The sequence below is a fragment of the Rhinatrema bivittatum genome, chromosome 11 (genome assembly GCF_901001135.1).
Source record: "Rhinatrema bivittatum chromosome 11, aRhiBiv1.1, whole genome shotgun sequence".
Taxonomy (NCBI): Eukaryota; Metazoa; Chordata; class Amphibia; order Gymnophiona; family Rhinatrematidae; genus Rhinatrema; species Rhinatrema bivittatum.
Window position 1 is genome coordinate 51,684,515 of NC_042625.1, and position 15,884 is coordinate 51,700,398.

Genomic DNA, 15,884 nt, shown 5'->3' on the forward strand with positions numbered 1-15,884 from the left:
TGGCCAATGTGTTGGTGCCATACATTTTACATTCTTTACAATTGGATTTGTTGGTTGAACCTCCTCCTTCGATTATCAAACCGGAAGGTATACACCATGCAGCACTGATGTGGCATGGTGTTTTATGGAATTTGCTCCCAGTTAATTTAAGGAAGTAACATGATTATGCTAAGTTTAGAAAGGGCGTTAAGACATAATTATTTGTTCAAGTATTACACTGTTAATTTTAATAAAAGGTGATCCTGTGACTCACTGTTTGATGATTTTACATGTAATGCAAATACATTTATATTGATCTTATTTTGGATTTGTGGGTAATGAAGAATAAATAAACTAAACTAAGATTTCTGCCATTGCTGGTCCTCTTTACAAATCCAGCTGATTTTTTTCTCCAGAGTTCCAGCTGCAAGTGACCTGCTTTACTGTGCAACCTAGCCCCACTGCCTGCCATATCACTTTCAGGTCGGTGGTCCTACAAGCCTGCCTGGTGTACTTCTCAGCCTCTTCCATGAAGGTAGCTTCCTGATGGACACTTGTTCTGACTCCTCTCTAATTCCCATCAGTTTGCCATCTGATTTTATTCCTCGGGGATTCCTAGTGCACTAGACAAACCAAGAACTGGCCCAGTTGCTGGCCCAGTACCACGGAATGCAAAGGGGGTTTTGCCTTTTGTGTGTCCCCTGGAGTCTCCTTATGCCTGGAGGGTTTGTATGCAAGTTCATTTGTATTTGATTTTATATGGTTTTTTTTCAGAGATGTGTTAAGTGTTTTTTTGTTGACCAGTTTAAGGATTTTAAATGTATGTTTATTTTGTTTTTAAAGAATTGCTCTAGAACTGATTGCTGGGTTTTATCTGATATACAGTACAGATGGTATATAAATGTAAATAAATAAAAATAAATACTTATGGGTGCACTCCCTATTAGAATTGTGATGGGCTGAGAGAATTATGCTTTGAGATGTAGATGTCAGTCAAGAAAAAGTGAATTGAAATATATTCCTCTTTGTACTGTATCTTGGACTACAGACTTCTAATGGGCTGGTCTTAATATTAGCTCTGTAGCCATTTTTTGGGGAGAAGAAGCAGTTTAAAAATATGACAAAAAATAAATGATATACTGTGTGCAGTGTTCAATAAAGAATCATATTACCCTTCAACCACCTCCATCATATCTTTTTACATAATACAATTAAAACCTATAAAACCAATAAAAGGTTTATGAAATATACAACTCAAACACCAACATTTGGCATCCACCCCTCCCAGCACTAACATAAATCATCTTAAAATTAAAGTAGGCCTCAAAATCTCAATTCATTAGCACTTCACAATCCTCTAATTTCTCATTCATAGGCAATTTCCAATTAGAGAGAGGTCAATCCTCTCGGTTTCCGAAGCCTGCCATTTATTAGTGCATTGTGTGCCCCATGATAACATGCTATTTATATATTTAAAATCATTTATAATCCAGCAATTTTATCATCTATTATCCTCAGCAGAAGACAGCAATAAAAACACACAGCACAACATATAGCAATATAGACAGACAATAACAAAACCATATAAAATCAAGTCCAATTAATACTTCTTTCCAAGAGTTTATTCAGCTGACTGTGAATACTTATCTGCAAATGGATCAAGATTTTAATGGTCCTTTGGATTCTGGATGTATTGATTCTGATGCTGGTTTTCTTGCAGGCCTGTCTTCACAAGACTTTATTCAAATGATTTCATTTGCCAACCCACGAGAGAGGCCATGTTTTGGATTTATTGTTTTTATCTGAGTTGGTGCAATCCAGTTATCAGATCAAGGAGATCTTTACATCTCTGGCTTGCTCTGATTTTTTCTGACCACTTTTTTTTTTTAGTTTTGGCCAATTTCCAGGGAGTGGTAGCTCTAGTACCAGGGTGAAAAATAGACATAAGAAGGAACTGACTGTCTCAAGATTAATAGAAGCTTTAGCAGATTTCCCACAGTGTATAGACTCTGTCTGTGGAGAACAGGAATTTGAAACCTTTAAGGAGAATTTTCAAAACGTGCATGGAAAAATGAGCATCTACATGTTTAAATAGCATGTACCTGCCTGCGTATGCACGGGGTGGAGCCAAACATTTCCGCATTTTATAAGAGACTTACCTATATTTGCATCTGCTCATTATCTGGTGTAAGTGATATTAAATGTCTGTATTGAGAAGTACTGAATGAGTAGGGAGAACTGGGGGAGTTCTGACTAAAGAACCAGGAGGGTCTCAATGACCTGCACATGGACTGGGCAAACTGGTAGACTAATGGGTAAAAAGGAAAATTAGTTTCTTACCTGATAATTTTCGTTCCTGTAGTACCACGGATCAGTCCAGACACCTGGGCTTTGCCTCCCCTCCAGCAGATGGAGACAGTTTTTCAAAACAACCCCTGGCATATATACCAAGGTGCCACCACAGTCCCTCAGTCTTATGTAATGTCAAAGCAGCATGGAACAAAACCAAACCATACAACTATCTGTCCACCTATAAAAAAAGGCTTATTCAAACCCCCAACTGGGAACAGAACTCGCAGAACCAAAAGAACACGCGAGAAAAAAAACAAGATCAATATCCAGAAAAAAAAAGTTATATGAGCGGGCTCTCCGTAACTTCAGCGTATACAGTCATGGGCGGGGCTCTGGACTGATCCGTGATACTAGAGGAACGAAAATTATCAGGTAAGAAACTAATTTTCCTTTCCCTGTATGTACCCGGATCAGTCCAGACACCTGGGATGTACCAGAGCTGACTTACCGAGGGTGGGAGCCGGAGAGGCCCGCTCGGAGCACCACTCCTCCAAATCCCCCGGATCCGAAGTTTGCACATCCAAATCTATAATGTCTTGCAAAAGTATGCAACGATTTCCCAGTAGCCACCCTGCAAATTTTTTGTGGCAAGACTTGATGACATTCCGCCCATGAAGCGGCCTGTGACTGCGTAGAATGGGCGCGAAGCCCCACCGGTACCACTTTTCCACGCAGTAAGTACGCTGAGCCTATGGCTTCCTTCAGCCAACGAGCAATCGTAGTTTTGGAGGCCATACCATCCCTTTTTGCACCATTCCACAACACAAAGAGATGGTCTGACATCCAGAAAGGACTCGTGACCTCTAGATATCTCAGCAGAGCCCTGCAGACATCCAATTTGCATACGTCCTTCGACACCGGATCCGAGCGGTCCACATCTGAGAATGAGGGAAGCTCAATCAACTGATTCATGTGGAAAGAAGACACCACCTTCGGAAGGAATGAAGGAACCATCCGCAAGGACACTCCAGAATCAGAAATCCGTAAGAAAAGTTCCCTGCACGACAACGCCTGCAATTCAGAAACTCGACGTGCCGAAGAAATCGCAACCAAAAATACCACTTTCAATGTGAGATCCTTTAGCGTCGCTCTTCTCAGCGGTTCAAAAGGCGGGGCACACAAGGACGAAAGTACCAGATTGAGATTCCAGGAAGGACACGGATGGCGAAGTGGAGGGCGCAAGTGCTTCGCACCTCGCAGGAAACGCGCCACAACTGGATGCAACGCCATCGCTACTCCCTGGACCTTACCTTGCAAACAACCAAGTGCCGCACCCTATACCCGGAGTGAACTGCAGGAGAGACCTTTGGAAAGTCCTGCCTGAAGAAACCCAAGAATATCAGGGATCGACACCCGAGTAGGATCCACCGCGCGCTCCGCACACCAGGCATCAAACATTTTCCAGACCCTGACATAAGCCAGAGAAGTGGATGGTTTGCGCGACCTCAACAATGTGGTCACCACCACATCAGAATAACCCTTATTCTTCAGCAGCTGCCTCTCAAAAGCCATACCGTTAGACAAAAGAGATCCGCCTCTTCCAAACAGACGGGACCTTGATGCAGAAGAGCTGCTGACTCTCGAAACCATAGCAGCACCGCGGTGGACAAATTGATCAGATCTGCGAACCAGGGACATCTCGGCCACTCCGGCGCTACCAGAATCACCTCTGTCGGATGGAGTTCTATCCGTCTGATCACTTTTCCGATCAACGGCCAGGGAGGAAACACGTACAGTAAGATGTTCGTCGGCCAGGGAAGTACCAGGGCATCGACACCCTCGGCTCCTGTCTCTCTGCGCCGACTGTAGAATCGTGGAGCCTTGGTGTTCTGGAATGTTGCCATCAGATCCATGCATGGCATGCCCCACCTCTCGCAGATGAGTTGAAAGGCCTCATCGGCCAACTCCCATTCTTCGGGATCGAGATTGTGGCGACTGAGAAAGTCTGCCTGTACATTGTCTACCCCGGCAATGTGAGATGCCGCAATGTTGAGGAGATGCTGCTCTGCCCAAACCATCAATTGTCGTGCCTCCGCCGCCACTGGACGACTCTTGGTTCCTCCTTGGCGACTGAAATAGGCCACCGTGGTCTCATTGTCTGACAATACCCGACTGACTTCCCCCGAATGAGCGGGAGGAAGGCATGCAATGCCAGAGTCACAGTTCAGGTCTCCAACTGGTTGATTGACAACCGAGATTGTTCTCGGGACCACTGCCCCTGCACTGACTTTCCCCAGACAGACTGCCCCCAGCCGGAGAGTGACGACCGTCCAGTCGGGCATTACCAGGGGAACTCCACACTCCAGATGTTCCGAGATGAGCCACAAGTTGAGACTGATTCTCACTGACTCTGAAATCGGAAGTGGCAGGAAAAACAGTTCCGACACTGGGTTCCAGCAGGACAGCAAGGCTGATTGTAAGGGACGCATATGAGCAAAGGCCCAGGGTACCAATTCCAGAGTGGACGTCATGGAACCCAAGACTTTCAAATAATCCCTGACCCTGGGCATCTGCATGGCCAACAGGTCCCTCACCTGCCCCTGAAGCTTGACAACCCATTCCGTGGTGAGAAATACTCTCCCTTGTGCAGTGTCGAACAGGGCTCCCAAAAACTCCAGAGACTGTGAAGGAAGCAGGTGACTCTTGGCAAGGTTGACCACCCAGCCGAGTGACCACAAGAGTTGTAACACTCGGTTGACAGCTGCCATACACAGGGCCTCAGACTTCGCCCGAATTAGCCAATCGTCCAGGTAGGGTTGCACTAGTAATCCCTCCCTCCGGAGCTGCGCCGCCACCACCTTGGTGAACGATCTGGGAGTGGTGGCGAGACCGAAGGGCAGAGCTTGAAAATGATAGTGATTTCCCAGTATGCAGAACCTGAAGAACTTCTGGTATGACGAGCGGATGCCAATATGGAGATATGCTTCTGTGAGATCCAGAGACACTAAGAACTCTCCTTCCTGCAAATGACTCTCTAGACCTGGGCCTGTCCTCTGGGAGTTTATGAACCTTATTCTCTCCCAGAGATCGGATCATGTCCTCTAATATCTTACCAAACAACAGTTTGCCTTTAAAAGGAAACGAACTGAGGTGAGACTTTGATGAAACATCCGCCACCCAATTCCGGAACCAAAGAAGCCTGCGCGCCGACACCGCAGACACCATGGATCTGGCAGACGTGTGTAAAAATTCGTGAAGCGCATCCATGCTGTACGCGATGACCGCCTCAAGCCCTCTCCCCTTTGTGCACCCCCTTCGTGCAACCCTTGGTGCTACCTTTTTTCGTTTTTTTTTCTTTTTAACTTCTATGTTACTTCTGCTTTTGTTTACCTTTCTCTTTTTTCATAGTTGTTATCCCTTGTTAACAATTTTCACTGTTATTAATGTTAAATGTATTCGACAAAGGTAACTTTTTTTTCCTGCATCTCCTGTTTTAATGTAAACCGGTATGATTTGTATATTATACAAGAATGTCGGTATATAAAAATTAAAATAAATAAATAAATAAATACGCCGATTTGCCTGTGGAGTCTCCCCCTCAGAGAGGTCAGCATGGGCTTGGAGTTGCTGGGCCCAGCGAAGCCCTGCACGCAGCGCAAAATTACTGCACATCGCTGCCCGGACCCCTAGCGCAGACACCTCAAACACCTTCTTGAGCTGTAGCTCCAACTTTCTGTCCTGCAAGTCTTTGAGGGCTGTCACTCCCGTCACGGGGATAGTGGACTTCTTTGTAACAGCCGACACCGCAGCATCCACCTTAGGGACATGGAGCAGCTCCAAGGTGTCTTCCGGAAGAGGGTACAACTTGTCCATCACCTTACTCACCTTCAACCCCAAATTCGGAGTGTCCCACTCCCTAAACAGGAGATTCGTCGCTGAGAAATGGAAAGGGAAGGACACCGTAGGACCCCTGAGTCCCAGCAAGCCCAGATCCATAGTTCCCAGCCAGGACTCCACCGGCTGAGACTCCAGCCCGAGTTCCTTCAGTATGGCCGGAAACAGCGGAGACAGCTCCTCCTTTTTAAACAGACAAACCACCTTCGGATCGTCACCTTCCATCATCTGAGCCCCTCTAACTTGCTGTGGATCCGCGTCGCCCACAACCGCCCCCGGGGGCGTACCCAGTGGGTCTTGTTCGTCCTGAGATGGAGAATCTGAATCCATCTCCACCAGTACGGACCTTAAGGGTCTCTTACCCTGGCGCGGGTCAGATCTGCCCCTGGATCTGTCCCTCTTCCTGGACTTCTTGGGGTGCGGTAGCTGTAAGAGATTCTCTGCTGTCTGCTTTCCTTCCCTCCCGTGTTTTGCTTTAAAGGTTTTGTACATAAAGTAGCGACCAAATTCAGACGGAGAACGCAGAGTCCGATGAGGAATCAGTAGCCCCCCCGGCAGGAATTTGTTGTGGGGAAAGCGAGGGGGGTAAAATCCCCTCCCCCCCCATTGCTGCCCGCGTGTCCGCACGAAACGTGTCCAAAATGGCTTCCGTTCCCCCGCTGAGCGGGAACAGGTCTGCTGAAATCACAGAACTCCTCTCAGTACACGACTCCGAATGCGGCGCTCGACCGCAACCCCCCCCCAAAGTGAAGCAGAAGGTCCCTCTCCTCCCTGCACGCACTCCGAGCAGAGGCCCTCTCACTAAAGTCGTGAGCGCGACGAGCCGCATGCACAGCAAGAAGATCCCTGAGGCATCGCAGGCCCGCCGCAACTAACAAGTAGACAAGAAAACTCGGCGAAATAAAAGTTAAGAATTCGGTCGCGCAGACTACCCCGACAAGCCTAACAAGTGACGGAGAGCTGACGCGCACAAATAAAACAGTTCTTTTTTTTTTTTAAAACGTACTGCAACTTGCCGTTCACTGTCCCAGGTTCCAGAGAGAAAAACAGGTCCTGCTCCTGTGTGGGGGTGAGTGAGCCGGGCTCCCCGGTATCACCCCCAGCGCTGCTGAAAATTGCGAAGGCGGTATCCTCGATCCTTAGCAGCGGCCTCGACCGGGGAGATGGTCCCCTCAGTACCTAGCAACCCCCTGGGAGGCTCACAGAACCAGCAACGGGACTTTTTTTTTTTTTTGTAAATTTAAAGTGAAAGATACAGCCCCAATTAGCCAACTAAATCCTGACTACACTCTAATCCCCACAAGCAGTAGAAATCAGAGTCCAGAGACTGTGGGTTTTGCACCTCTGCCATCTGCTGGAGACAGAGTAAGACAGAGGGACTGTGGGTAGCACCTTGGTATATATGCCAGGGTTGTTTTGAAAAACTTCTCTGTCTCCACCTGCTGGAGGGGAGGCAAAACCCAGGTGTCTGGACTGATCCGGGTACATACAGGGAACTGGTCATTTTCTTTACGCTCGCATGTTAGAAAATTTACAGACTTTCATGTGTAAAAAGCAACTTATAGAGGGGTAAATGCTTTTAAAATACACGTGTAAAATCTCCACACATATATATTTAAAAATTACAGTAAAAATACATGTGTACAGTAGTTCACCAATTAGCCGAATATGTTCCAACTTATCCGGCAAAATGGTGGCTTTGCCTTTACTTAGTCGGATAAGTCTTAAAAGCATCAGATCAGTAGCACTTTTAAGACTTATCTGTTTAAGTAACAGCAAAACCACTTTGCCAGATAAGTCGGAAATATCGGGCTAACTTGAATAACTATTCATGCGTATCTTTTACATGCACATGAATGTTGCAGGGTAAATGTATGCCTGTTTTATAACCTGTGCGCATTTGATACGTACAGGTTATTAAATACTGGAGTAAATCTGTGTGCATGTTTTAAAAAGTTATCTTTCCTGAGCAGAGCAGTGGATTTGGTAACTCATTTAAAAAGAGTGATCTTGCTGCTTGAATAAAGCATCCCCCTAGCTTACTGCTGAGTTAAGAGTGAATTGGCAGCAGACTCTGAAAATAGAGAGCACAGGATAAGCTATAGATAACATCTTCTGAAATTTCAACTTAAAAGAAGCAAAAAAGCCATTTTTTGATGGCAGGATGGCTCAGGCACTAAATCATCCTAAAGTGTTGTTTGATTCAGTGTGTGCTTCCTGGCTCATTGAGGAAGGCTAATGCATGGGCAGCCTTATTCAGTGTGTTCCGAGCAAGGAGACATGTAATTGGAGTCCCTGCTTCCCAGTGCAGTGTTCAAATTAAAGTTTGCAGCATTTGACTGCTCTAATGGGAATTGTGGGTTTGAATTGGCACAAATGGGTATAAATTCAAGGGTTCCAGATGCATGGGACTTTTCAGTTTCCTCGCTGTATTTCCTTCTTATTGTTTCAGGTTCCCTCCCACCCTCCCTCTGGTGTTGGTGCTTGTCCAGCTGGATTTATGTGGGTGGCTTACCCAAGTGGATTTTTGTACTGGGTTTACTTTGATGGATCTGCTGGGAGGGCTGATAAATCTTTTATCAGGTTGAAGGAGGTGTAGTTGGGTTCAGTCACACCTGTGTGGGTGCCTTGCTTGGAATGTGGTGGTCCCCTTACACAGAAGCAGTTGTGATACTGCTGGATGCCTACAGGCTGGTAGCCTGGGGGTGGACATCTTACTGTGGGCATGGCAGATGTTCAGCAGGGCAGTGGGTTTCAGGTTTTGATATTGTGTGTCTATGCATCTATATATATGGTGTGGTATAAATGATTTGGTGTAATAAAGCTGCAGCTTTACTGATTCCAACAAGTGGTCTGGTTGGTTTTTTAGGTGTGTATGGTTTACTCCCTGTGAAGAGAGGGTGCAAGTGGTTCTGTGGTACAAGATGCCCATATTGTGGCTTCTGATCACTCATGCTGGGATGCTTTTGCTCCATGTTTTAGAAATAATGCATTTAAGGGGTGTGATTCTTTCCTGCCTCTGATTGGGTATTTGGATACTATTTACTCAAGTCTTACCTCAGACTCTTTTGATGTTGTCTCTCTTGTTATTGGTACTTAACGGCACTAATTGTTGTTTACATCCTTGTCCTGCAATGCTCTGAAATACTGGTGCCCCTGCTACAGCTTCTTGTTAATTCCTCTTTACAGGCTGGTGTTTGCCCTGACAAACGGGAGACTTATCTGCCCTTTGTTAAAGAAAAAAAAAAAAAAAATCAACCCTTGAAAAACTATTGATAGAAAATGATCTGCCTGCATCTCATTTAGCCTCTCTGGGTAAAATTCTAAAGCCGATGATTCTTTTGGTACTGAAAGAACAGGATGTCCATGATAAGACATGTACAATGTAAACCAATATGATGTGTATTTTAATGTCGGTATAAAAAAAAAAAAAAAAAAAGCGGTTTAAATAAATAAATAAATAAATAAGAATCAATCCGGTTTTATTAAATGAATATTTTATATTTTGCCTTTTCCCAAAGTTGGTCTTAAGTGGATTACAATAAATTTAAATGAACAGACTCATTACAATAGCTTACAAGTGATTTGGAATTTGTAATTAATATAACATTTGGATCTATCATAAGAAAACCCATTTGTGAATAGTTTCAAGACCCAGTTGTGTATAATATAGTTCCTTGGTGGAGTTCAGGAAGTTGGGCCAAAGCTGTGAATCTTAGGCGAAGGCCTAGCTGAAAAGTCATGCCTTAGCTTTTTTCCTGAACTTAAGGTAGCATGGATCCAAGCACAGGGTTAGTGAGATTTTGTTTCAAATTCTTGATGCAAAACAGCTGAAAGCGTGGAGTCTCGTGCAAGACAATCTGGCTTTTCTATGAAGAGTACTTTCACTTATTGAACATCTGAGGATTCAGAGAAGGTGGGTTGATTCAGTATTAGGGGAGATGATAAAAGTTAACTGGGGGCTGCAAGACAGGATCTGGGGAGTGACAGGGAATCTGTTGGGAGGATGTGAGAGAAGGGATGAGAGTGAAGAGGAAATGGGTTTGGGTGAGAGGAGGGAATACAGATCAGTTGAAGATTACAAGAAGGACTCAGGATGAGAAAGGATCAGCTGGGGAAGAGAAGCTGGGGGAATGTACAAGGGGGATAAGCTGGAATGGAGGAGGTTAAGAAAGGGATCTGCTAGAGGGGGTGAAGGTTGAGAGAAAGTATTGGCTGAAGAGGGTGGAGGTTGAAAAAGGGGATCAGCTGGAGTGCAAGGAGGCTGAGAGTGAAGTTATTGTTGGAGGGGACCACCCCCCACTGCTAATTTGTTTTGGTTGTTGAGTCAAGTGAATTTTCAAGCACTACAATGAGGTCACATTGGATAAAAGTTTGGGAAGCCCTGCAATAATGTCTCACATCAGTTTAAAGGTGCAGTATCACTGACTAGTTAGTACCGATACAAGTCACTGGATCATTAGAAGCACCCACTTCCTGCAACTGCTCCAGCAATATAGCAGGAAAAATCTATTTCATTTCATGTCACCTGAAGTTCAGTAACCTCATGACTGTGTGTGTGGGGGGGGGGGGGGGGGGGGGGGGGGGGATGTGTGCTTTCAAGGGATAGGAAGTATGCTTCCCTGGATTCTCAATGGACTTTTGGCACTAATAAACTTTCCCTGTTACTATAATGGAAAGCATCAGTGTTAACCATCAAAAGGCATTAAGTACTGCCCTTTTTCTCAAATCTTTCTGATTAAGTAACAGATACACACACATCTCACTCCTTTCATTAAACACTCTGGGAAGGATCTAGCTTTAGGATAACTTACCTTTGTTCTCCCTTTTAAGATGGTCAATTTCTTCGTGGAGTTTTCCCCAAAAGGTCTGAATGCTGTTGCTGCAGAAATTTGAACCTCTTCTCTAGCGTCACTACTTGTTTGTTTGATTCTACATCCTGAGAAGCTAAGGGCGGCGGAAGGGGCTGTAACACCCTGTCCTGGTGAGAAGCGTTTAGGTAATGAACTTTGTCCAATCTTCCAATGCGGGACCAGTGTGGGAGGTTTCCCAGTGGTGGAAGACCAGTACTGAACATTCCTGGTGACCAGCACAGTAAGAGATGAAGAAATGATGAAATCTAAGGATCATTTGAGAAGCCTCTCAAACATGATTCTGGACAATACTATGAAAGGTCAGAAAAAAAAAAGACAAGGAACAGAAAACATGATGAAAAACATATCACTTGACACTCCAAAAACAGTCATATCATCTGTACAAAACCCTGAATACACTAGAGAAGTAAAAATATAATTTTTCTAATTTGATAGTATGGCGGGAGAATGACAGGATTCTAAATAGTAGTTTGAATACTACAGCTATAGATGCAGTTATAAAATCAGCTTCTCCATCATATTGCCAATCTAAAAAAAAAAAAAAAAATGTAAGCCTTCGATTAGGGTAAGACCACCTTCTCTTTGTAATGAAATATGCTACTATTGTGTTTCCTTAACCCTAGCTATAAGGAGAACTAGTGCTGAATACAGCATAAAGGGTTACATCACCCTTGCTATTCAACACAGTGGCTTGTCTCCTCATGTGAAAATATCCCTCTTTCAATCCCCTGACTCAATAAGCTTTAGACAAATGGATTGAGAGTGGGTTTCTGAAATCTGAGAGAACAGTACATAATATAGGGGGGGAAAGGGGTGAGAAAATGCTGTGCACTAATCAAAGAGACAAACCTTGGCGTGAAGGTATCTCATAATCTCAAAGCAGTGAAAAAGTGTAATAAGATGGTGACTGGCTGCTTAGAGAGATGAGGCATAACCCATAGGAAACAAAAAGGAGATGACAGTCTTGTTGGTGAGACCTCATCTAGAATATTTTGTTAAGTGCTGGAGACCATAACTCCAAAAATATATAGCTAGGGTGCAGGGCCTACAGCAAAGCTATTAAGATGAGACTTAGTATATACAGCCTAAAGAAGAAAGATGTGAGAGGACCTATAAATGCAAAAGAAGCAAACTGTTTTCAGGAGGAAATAATGCTCAAGATCACAGTATGAGACTCCCAGGAATAGACTCAGGGGTAGGCGACATCAGAAAATATTTCTGTAAAGAAAGGACAATGAATGCATGGAGTAATCTCGCAGGGGAGGTGGTGGATATAGAATTCAAGGGCTAACCAGCAACCCCTAGCTGGAAAGCAAAGGGAAAAGCGAGAAATCAAATGGAAGTTATGGATTTGCATCAGAAGGTAAATTGGGCAGACTTTATTGGTCTCGAGTCCTTATCTACTATCATAGTCAATATTTCTTTAAGTTGTCTTACCCCGAATAGAGAGCTCTACTGCAGCTGGGGAGCTACCTTTTTGTGATAGTATCAGCAGAACTGTGATGTCAGAAATGTGGGACAGAGCCCCATTCAATAAAAATTAGCTCAAAAGTCATTTATCTAAATTGGATTACTCAGCTATGGATACTTTCACCTGGTAGTAATGCAGTAGAAGATAGCAGAAAAAAACAAACTGGCCCATCTGGTACATCTGCCCAGTTATTCTTCTCCACACTGCAGGGAAACATCTCAGCCAGGGCTGACCGAAGAAGAGTGTAGGGCCTGGGGAGAATTAACCATAGTGGGGCCCAGAAACTCTGACAGAAATAATAGCTTTGGGAATGAGGCTAACATGGTGGTGCAGGACCCAATGTGGTCACCCCATTCACCTCCTCCCCCCGGGATGGCCCTGATCTCACCTGACAGCCATAGGGTCTCTCTTCTTATCCAAGACAGCTTTGCCATTTTCCTTATTTGTAGTTTACCATATTTGGCAGATGACCTTACAAGAATCCCCATTTAGCTTACACCCAGCACCCCTCCCTTCCCAGTTCTATCGACAAAGCTTTCTAATAATCTAAACAGCATAAATGCTATCAAGGCTATTGCCCAATTATCTGGCCTCCATGGTTACATGAGATTGTTTCCATTAGGACTTCTAATTATTACTGTACTAGTACTCTGCCAGCCAGAGCCAGCTGCTAATTAATTCTATCACAGTCTACCAGACAGACCCAGCTATAATAAACCCTGCATGTCAGCAAAGCCTTCTAGTTATTATTGTCCTTTCAGCCTGCCAGACAGACCCAGCTGCAAATAAATTATGTCATCGCTGTCTGCCAGACTCAGCTGTGAATTAATTTTATCAATGCAGACTCCCAGTAAGATCCATCTATAATAAAGCCTTTATGTCTGCTAAGCCTTCTAGTTATTACTGTCCTTTCAGCCTGCAAGACAGACCCAGCAGCTAATTAATTCTGTCATCACAGTCTGCCAAATAGACCCAGCTGTTAATTTTCTATAATCACAGCGTGCCAGACAGACCCAGCCATAATAACATCTGCATGTCTGCTAAGCCTTCTAGTTATTACTCTCCTTTCAGCCTGTGAGACCCAGTAGCTAATTAATTCTTTCATTGAAATCTGCTAGACAGACCCAGCTGCTAATTAATTCTATCATTGCAGTCTGGCAGACAGATCAAACTGTGTATTAATTCTGTCATCACAGTCTGCCAGACAGTACCATCTATAATAAATCTTACATGCCTGCTAAGCCTTCTAGTTATTACTGTCCTTTCAGCCTGCCAGACAGACCCAGCTGCTAATTAATTCTGTCATCGCAGTCTGCAAGACAGACCCAGCTGTGCATTACTTCTGTCATCGCAGTCTGCCAGGCTCAGCTGTGAATTAATTTTGTCATTGCATTCTGCCAGACAGTTCCATCTATAATAAACCCTGTATGTCTGCTAAGCCTTCTAGCTATTACAGTCCTTTCAGTCTGCCAGACAGACCCAGCTGCTAATTAATTAGCTCATCACAGTGTACCAGACAGACCTAGTTGCTAATTAATTCTGTCATAGTCTCCCATACGGACCCAGCTGCTTATTAATTCTGTCTTCTCAATCTGCCAGACCCTGTTGCAAATAAATTTGGGCATCACAGTCTGCCAGACAGTCCCAGCTGCTAATTAATTTTATCATCGCAGTCTACAGGACAGACCCAGCTGTGCATTAATTCTGTCATAGCAGTCTGTCGGACTCAGCTGTGAATTAATGTTGTCATTGCAGTCTGCCAGAAAGACCCATCTATAATAAACCCTGTATGTCTGCTAAACCTTCTAGCTATTACTGCCTTTTCAGCCTGCCATACAGACCCAGCTGCTAATTAATTCTGTCATCACAGTTTGCCACACAAACCAAGCTGCTAATTAATTGTCCTTTCAGCCTGCCAGACAGACCCAGCTGCTAATTAATTCTGTCATTGTAGTCTGCCAGACTGAACCAGCGATAATAAATTCTGCATGTCTGCTAAGCCTTCTAGTTATTACTGTCCTTTCAGCCTGCCATACAGACCCAGCTGCTAATTAATTTAATCACAGTCTGCCAGACAGTCCCAGCTACTAATTAAATTGATTACTGCAGTCTGCCAGACGGTCCCAGCTGCTAATTAATTCTATCATTGCAGTCTGCCAGCAGACCCAGCTGTGCATTCTCTTATCCAGTTTGCCAGACAGATCCATCTATAATAAACCCTGCATGTCTGCTAAGCCTTCTAGTTATTAATGTCCTTTCAGCCTGCCAGACCCAGCTAATTAATTCTATCAGTCTGCCAGACAGATCCAGCTGTGAATTAATTCTGTCATCGCAGTCTGCCAGACAGAGCCAGCTGCTAATTCTGCCAAACAGAACCAGCTGCTAATTCTGTCATCGCATTCTGCCATCAGAACCAACTAATTAATTCTGTCATCGCATTTTGACAAACAGACCCAGCTGCTAATTTGTCTTCATAATCTGCCAGATTCAGCTATAATAAAAAACTTACATGTCTGCTAAGCTTTCTAGTTATCACTGTTTTTTAAGCTCCCAGACAGACCCAACTGTGAATTAATTCTCATCGTAGTCTGCCAGATCTAGCTATAATAAAACTTGCATGTCTGCTAATCCTTCTAGTTACTACTGTCCTTTCAGACTGCCAGCAGACTCTGCTACTAATTAATTCTTTCATTGCAGTCTGCCAGAAACAGCTGCTAATTAATTCTGTCATCACAGTCTGCCAGACAGACCCAGTTGCTAATTAATTATATCATTGCAGTCTGCCAGGCAGACCCAGCTATGAATTAATTCTGTCATCACAGTCTGCCAGACAGACCCCAGGAATAATAAACCCTGCATGTCTGCTAAGTCTTCTAGTTATTGCTACCTTTTCGGCCTGCCAGACAGATCCAGCTGCATGGCTGCCTGTTTCTAATAGGACTTCTGTTTCGTATCACCCACTAGGCCATTCATTCTAGCAAGCCCAACACTAGTTATTGATTTGTTTCAATAGGAAATTTTAAACTTGTGACCTTAGTTGTATTTATTTAAATTATTTATAGCTTGCATTATACAATAAAACTTAGCTTCTGCTATCAAACTTGTCACCACTAAGGATTCTCTGTGTTTAACAGTAACAGTCTCACAGACTGTTACTGTTTTAGCCTTTACCACCTACTCCAGGAGGACATTCCTATGTCACAGGGGCTACCGGTGCCATTGGTCAGCCCCTGTCACATGGTAGGAGCACAAGATGGCACGGGCCATCCAGTGCTCCTACCATGTGACAGGGTCCGACCAATGGCACGGATACCCTGTCACATGGTAAGGGCAAAGGGCCATCGGCGCCATTTTGATTAGTGGCAGCCGACGGC

The 15,884-nt window shown here is 44.3% G+C and overlaps 1 protein-coding gene across 6 annotated transcripts in view; it reads right to left on the reverse strand.

The window, feature by feature from the left end:
* Positions 1–15,884, reverse strand: part of LOC115100948 — a 152,615-nt gene that overhangs the window by 123,383 nt on the left and 13,348 nt on the right. For 2 of the 6 annotated variants that reach the window (XM_029620064.1, XM_029620066.1), the window contains exon 2: positions 10,980–11,329. The exons of 3 other annotated variants lie outside the window; for them this stretch is intronic. The gene's annotated coding sequence lies outside the window, so the exon portion shown is untranslated. Of the gene's footprint in view, positions 1–9,222; positions 9,393–10,979; positions 11,330–15,884 lie in introns of all 6 variants that reach the window. One more of the 6 variants, XM_029620065.1, reaches the window with a different exon arrangement.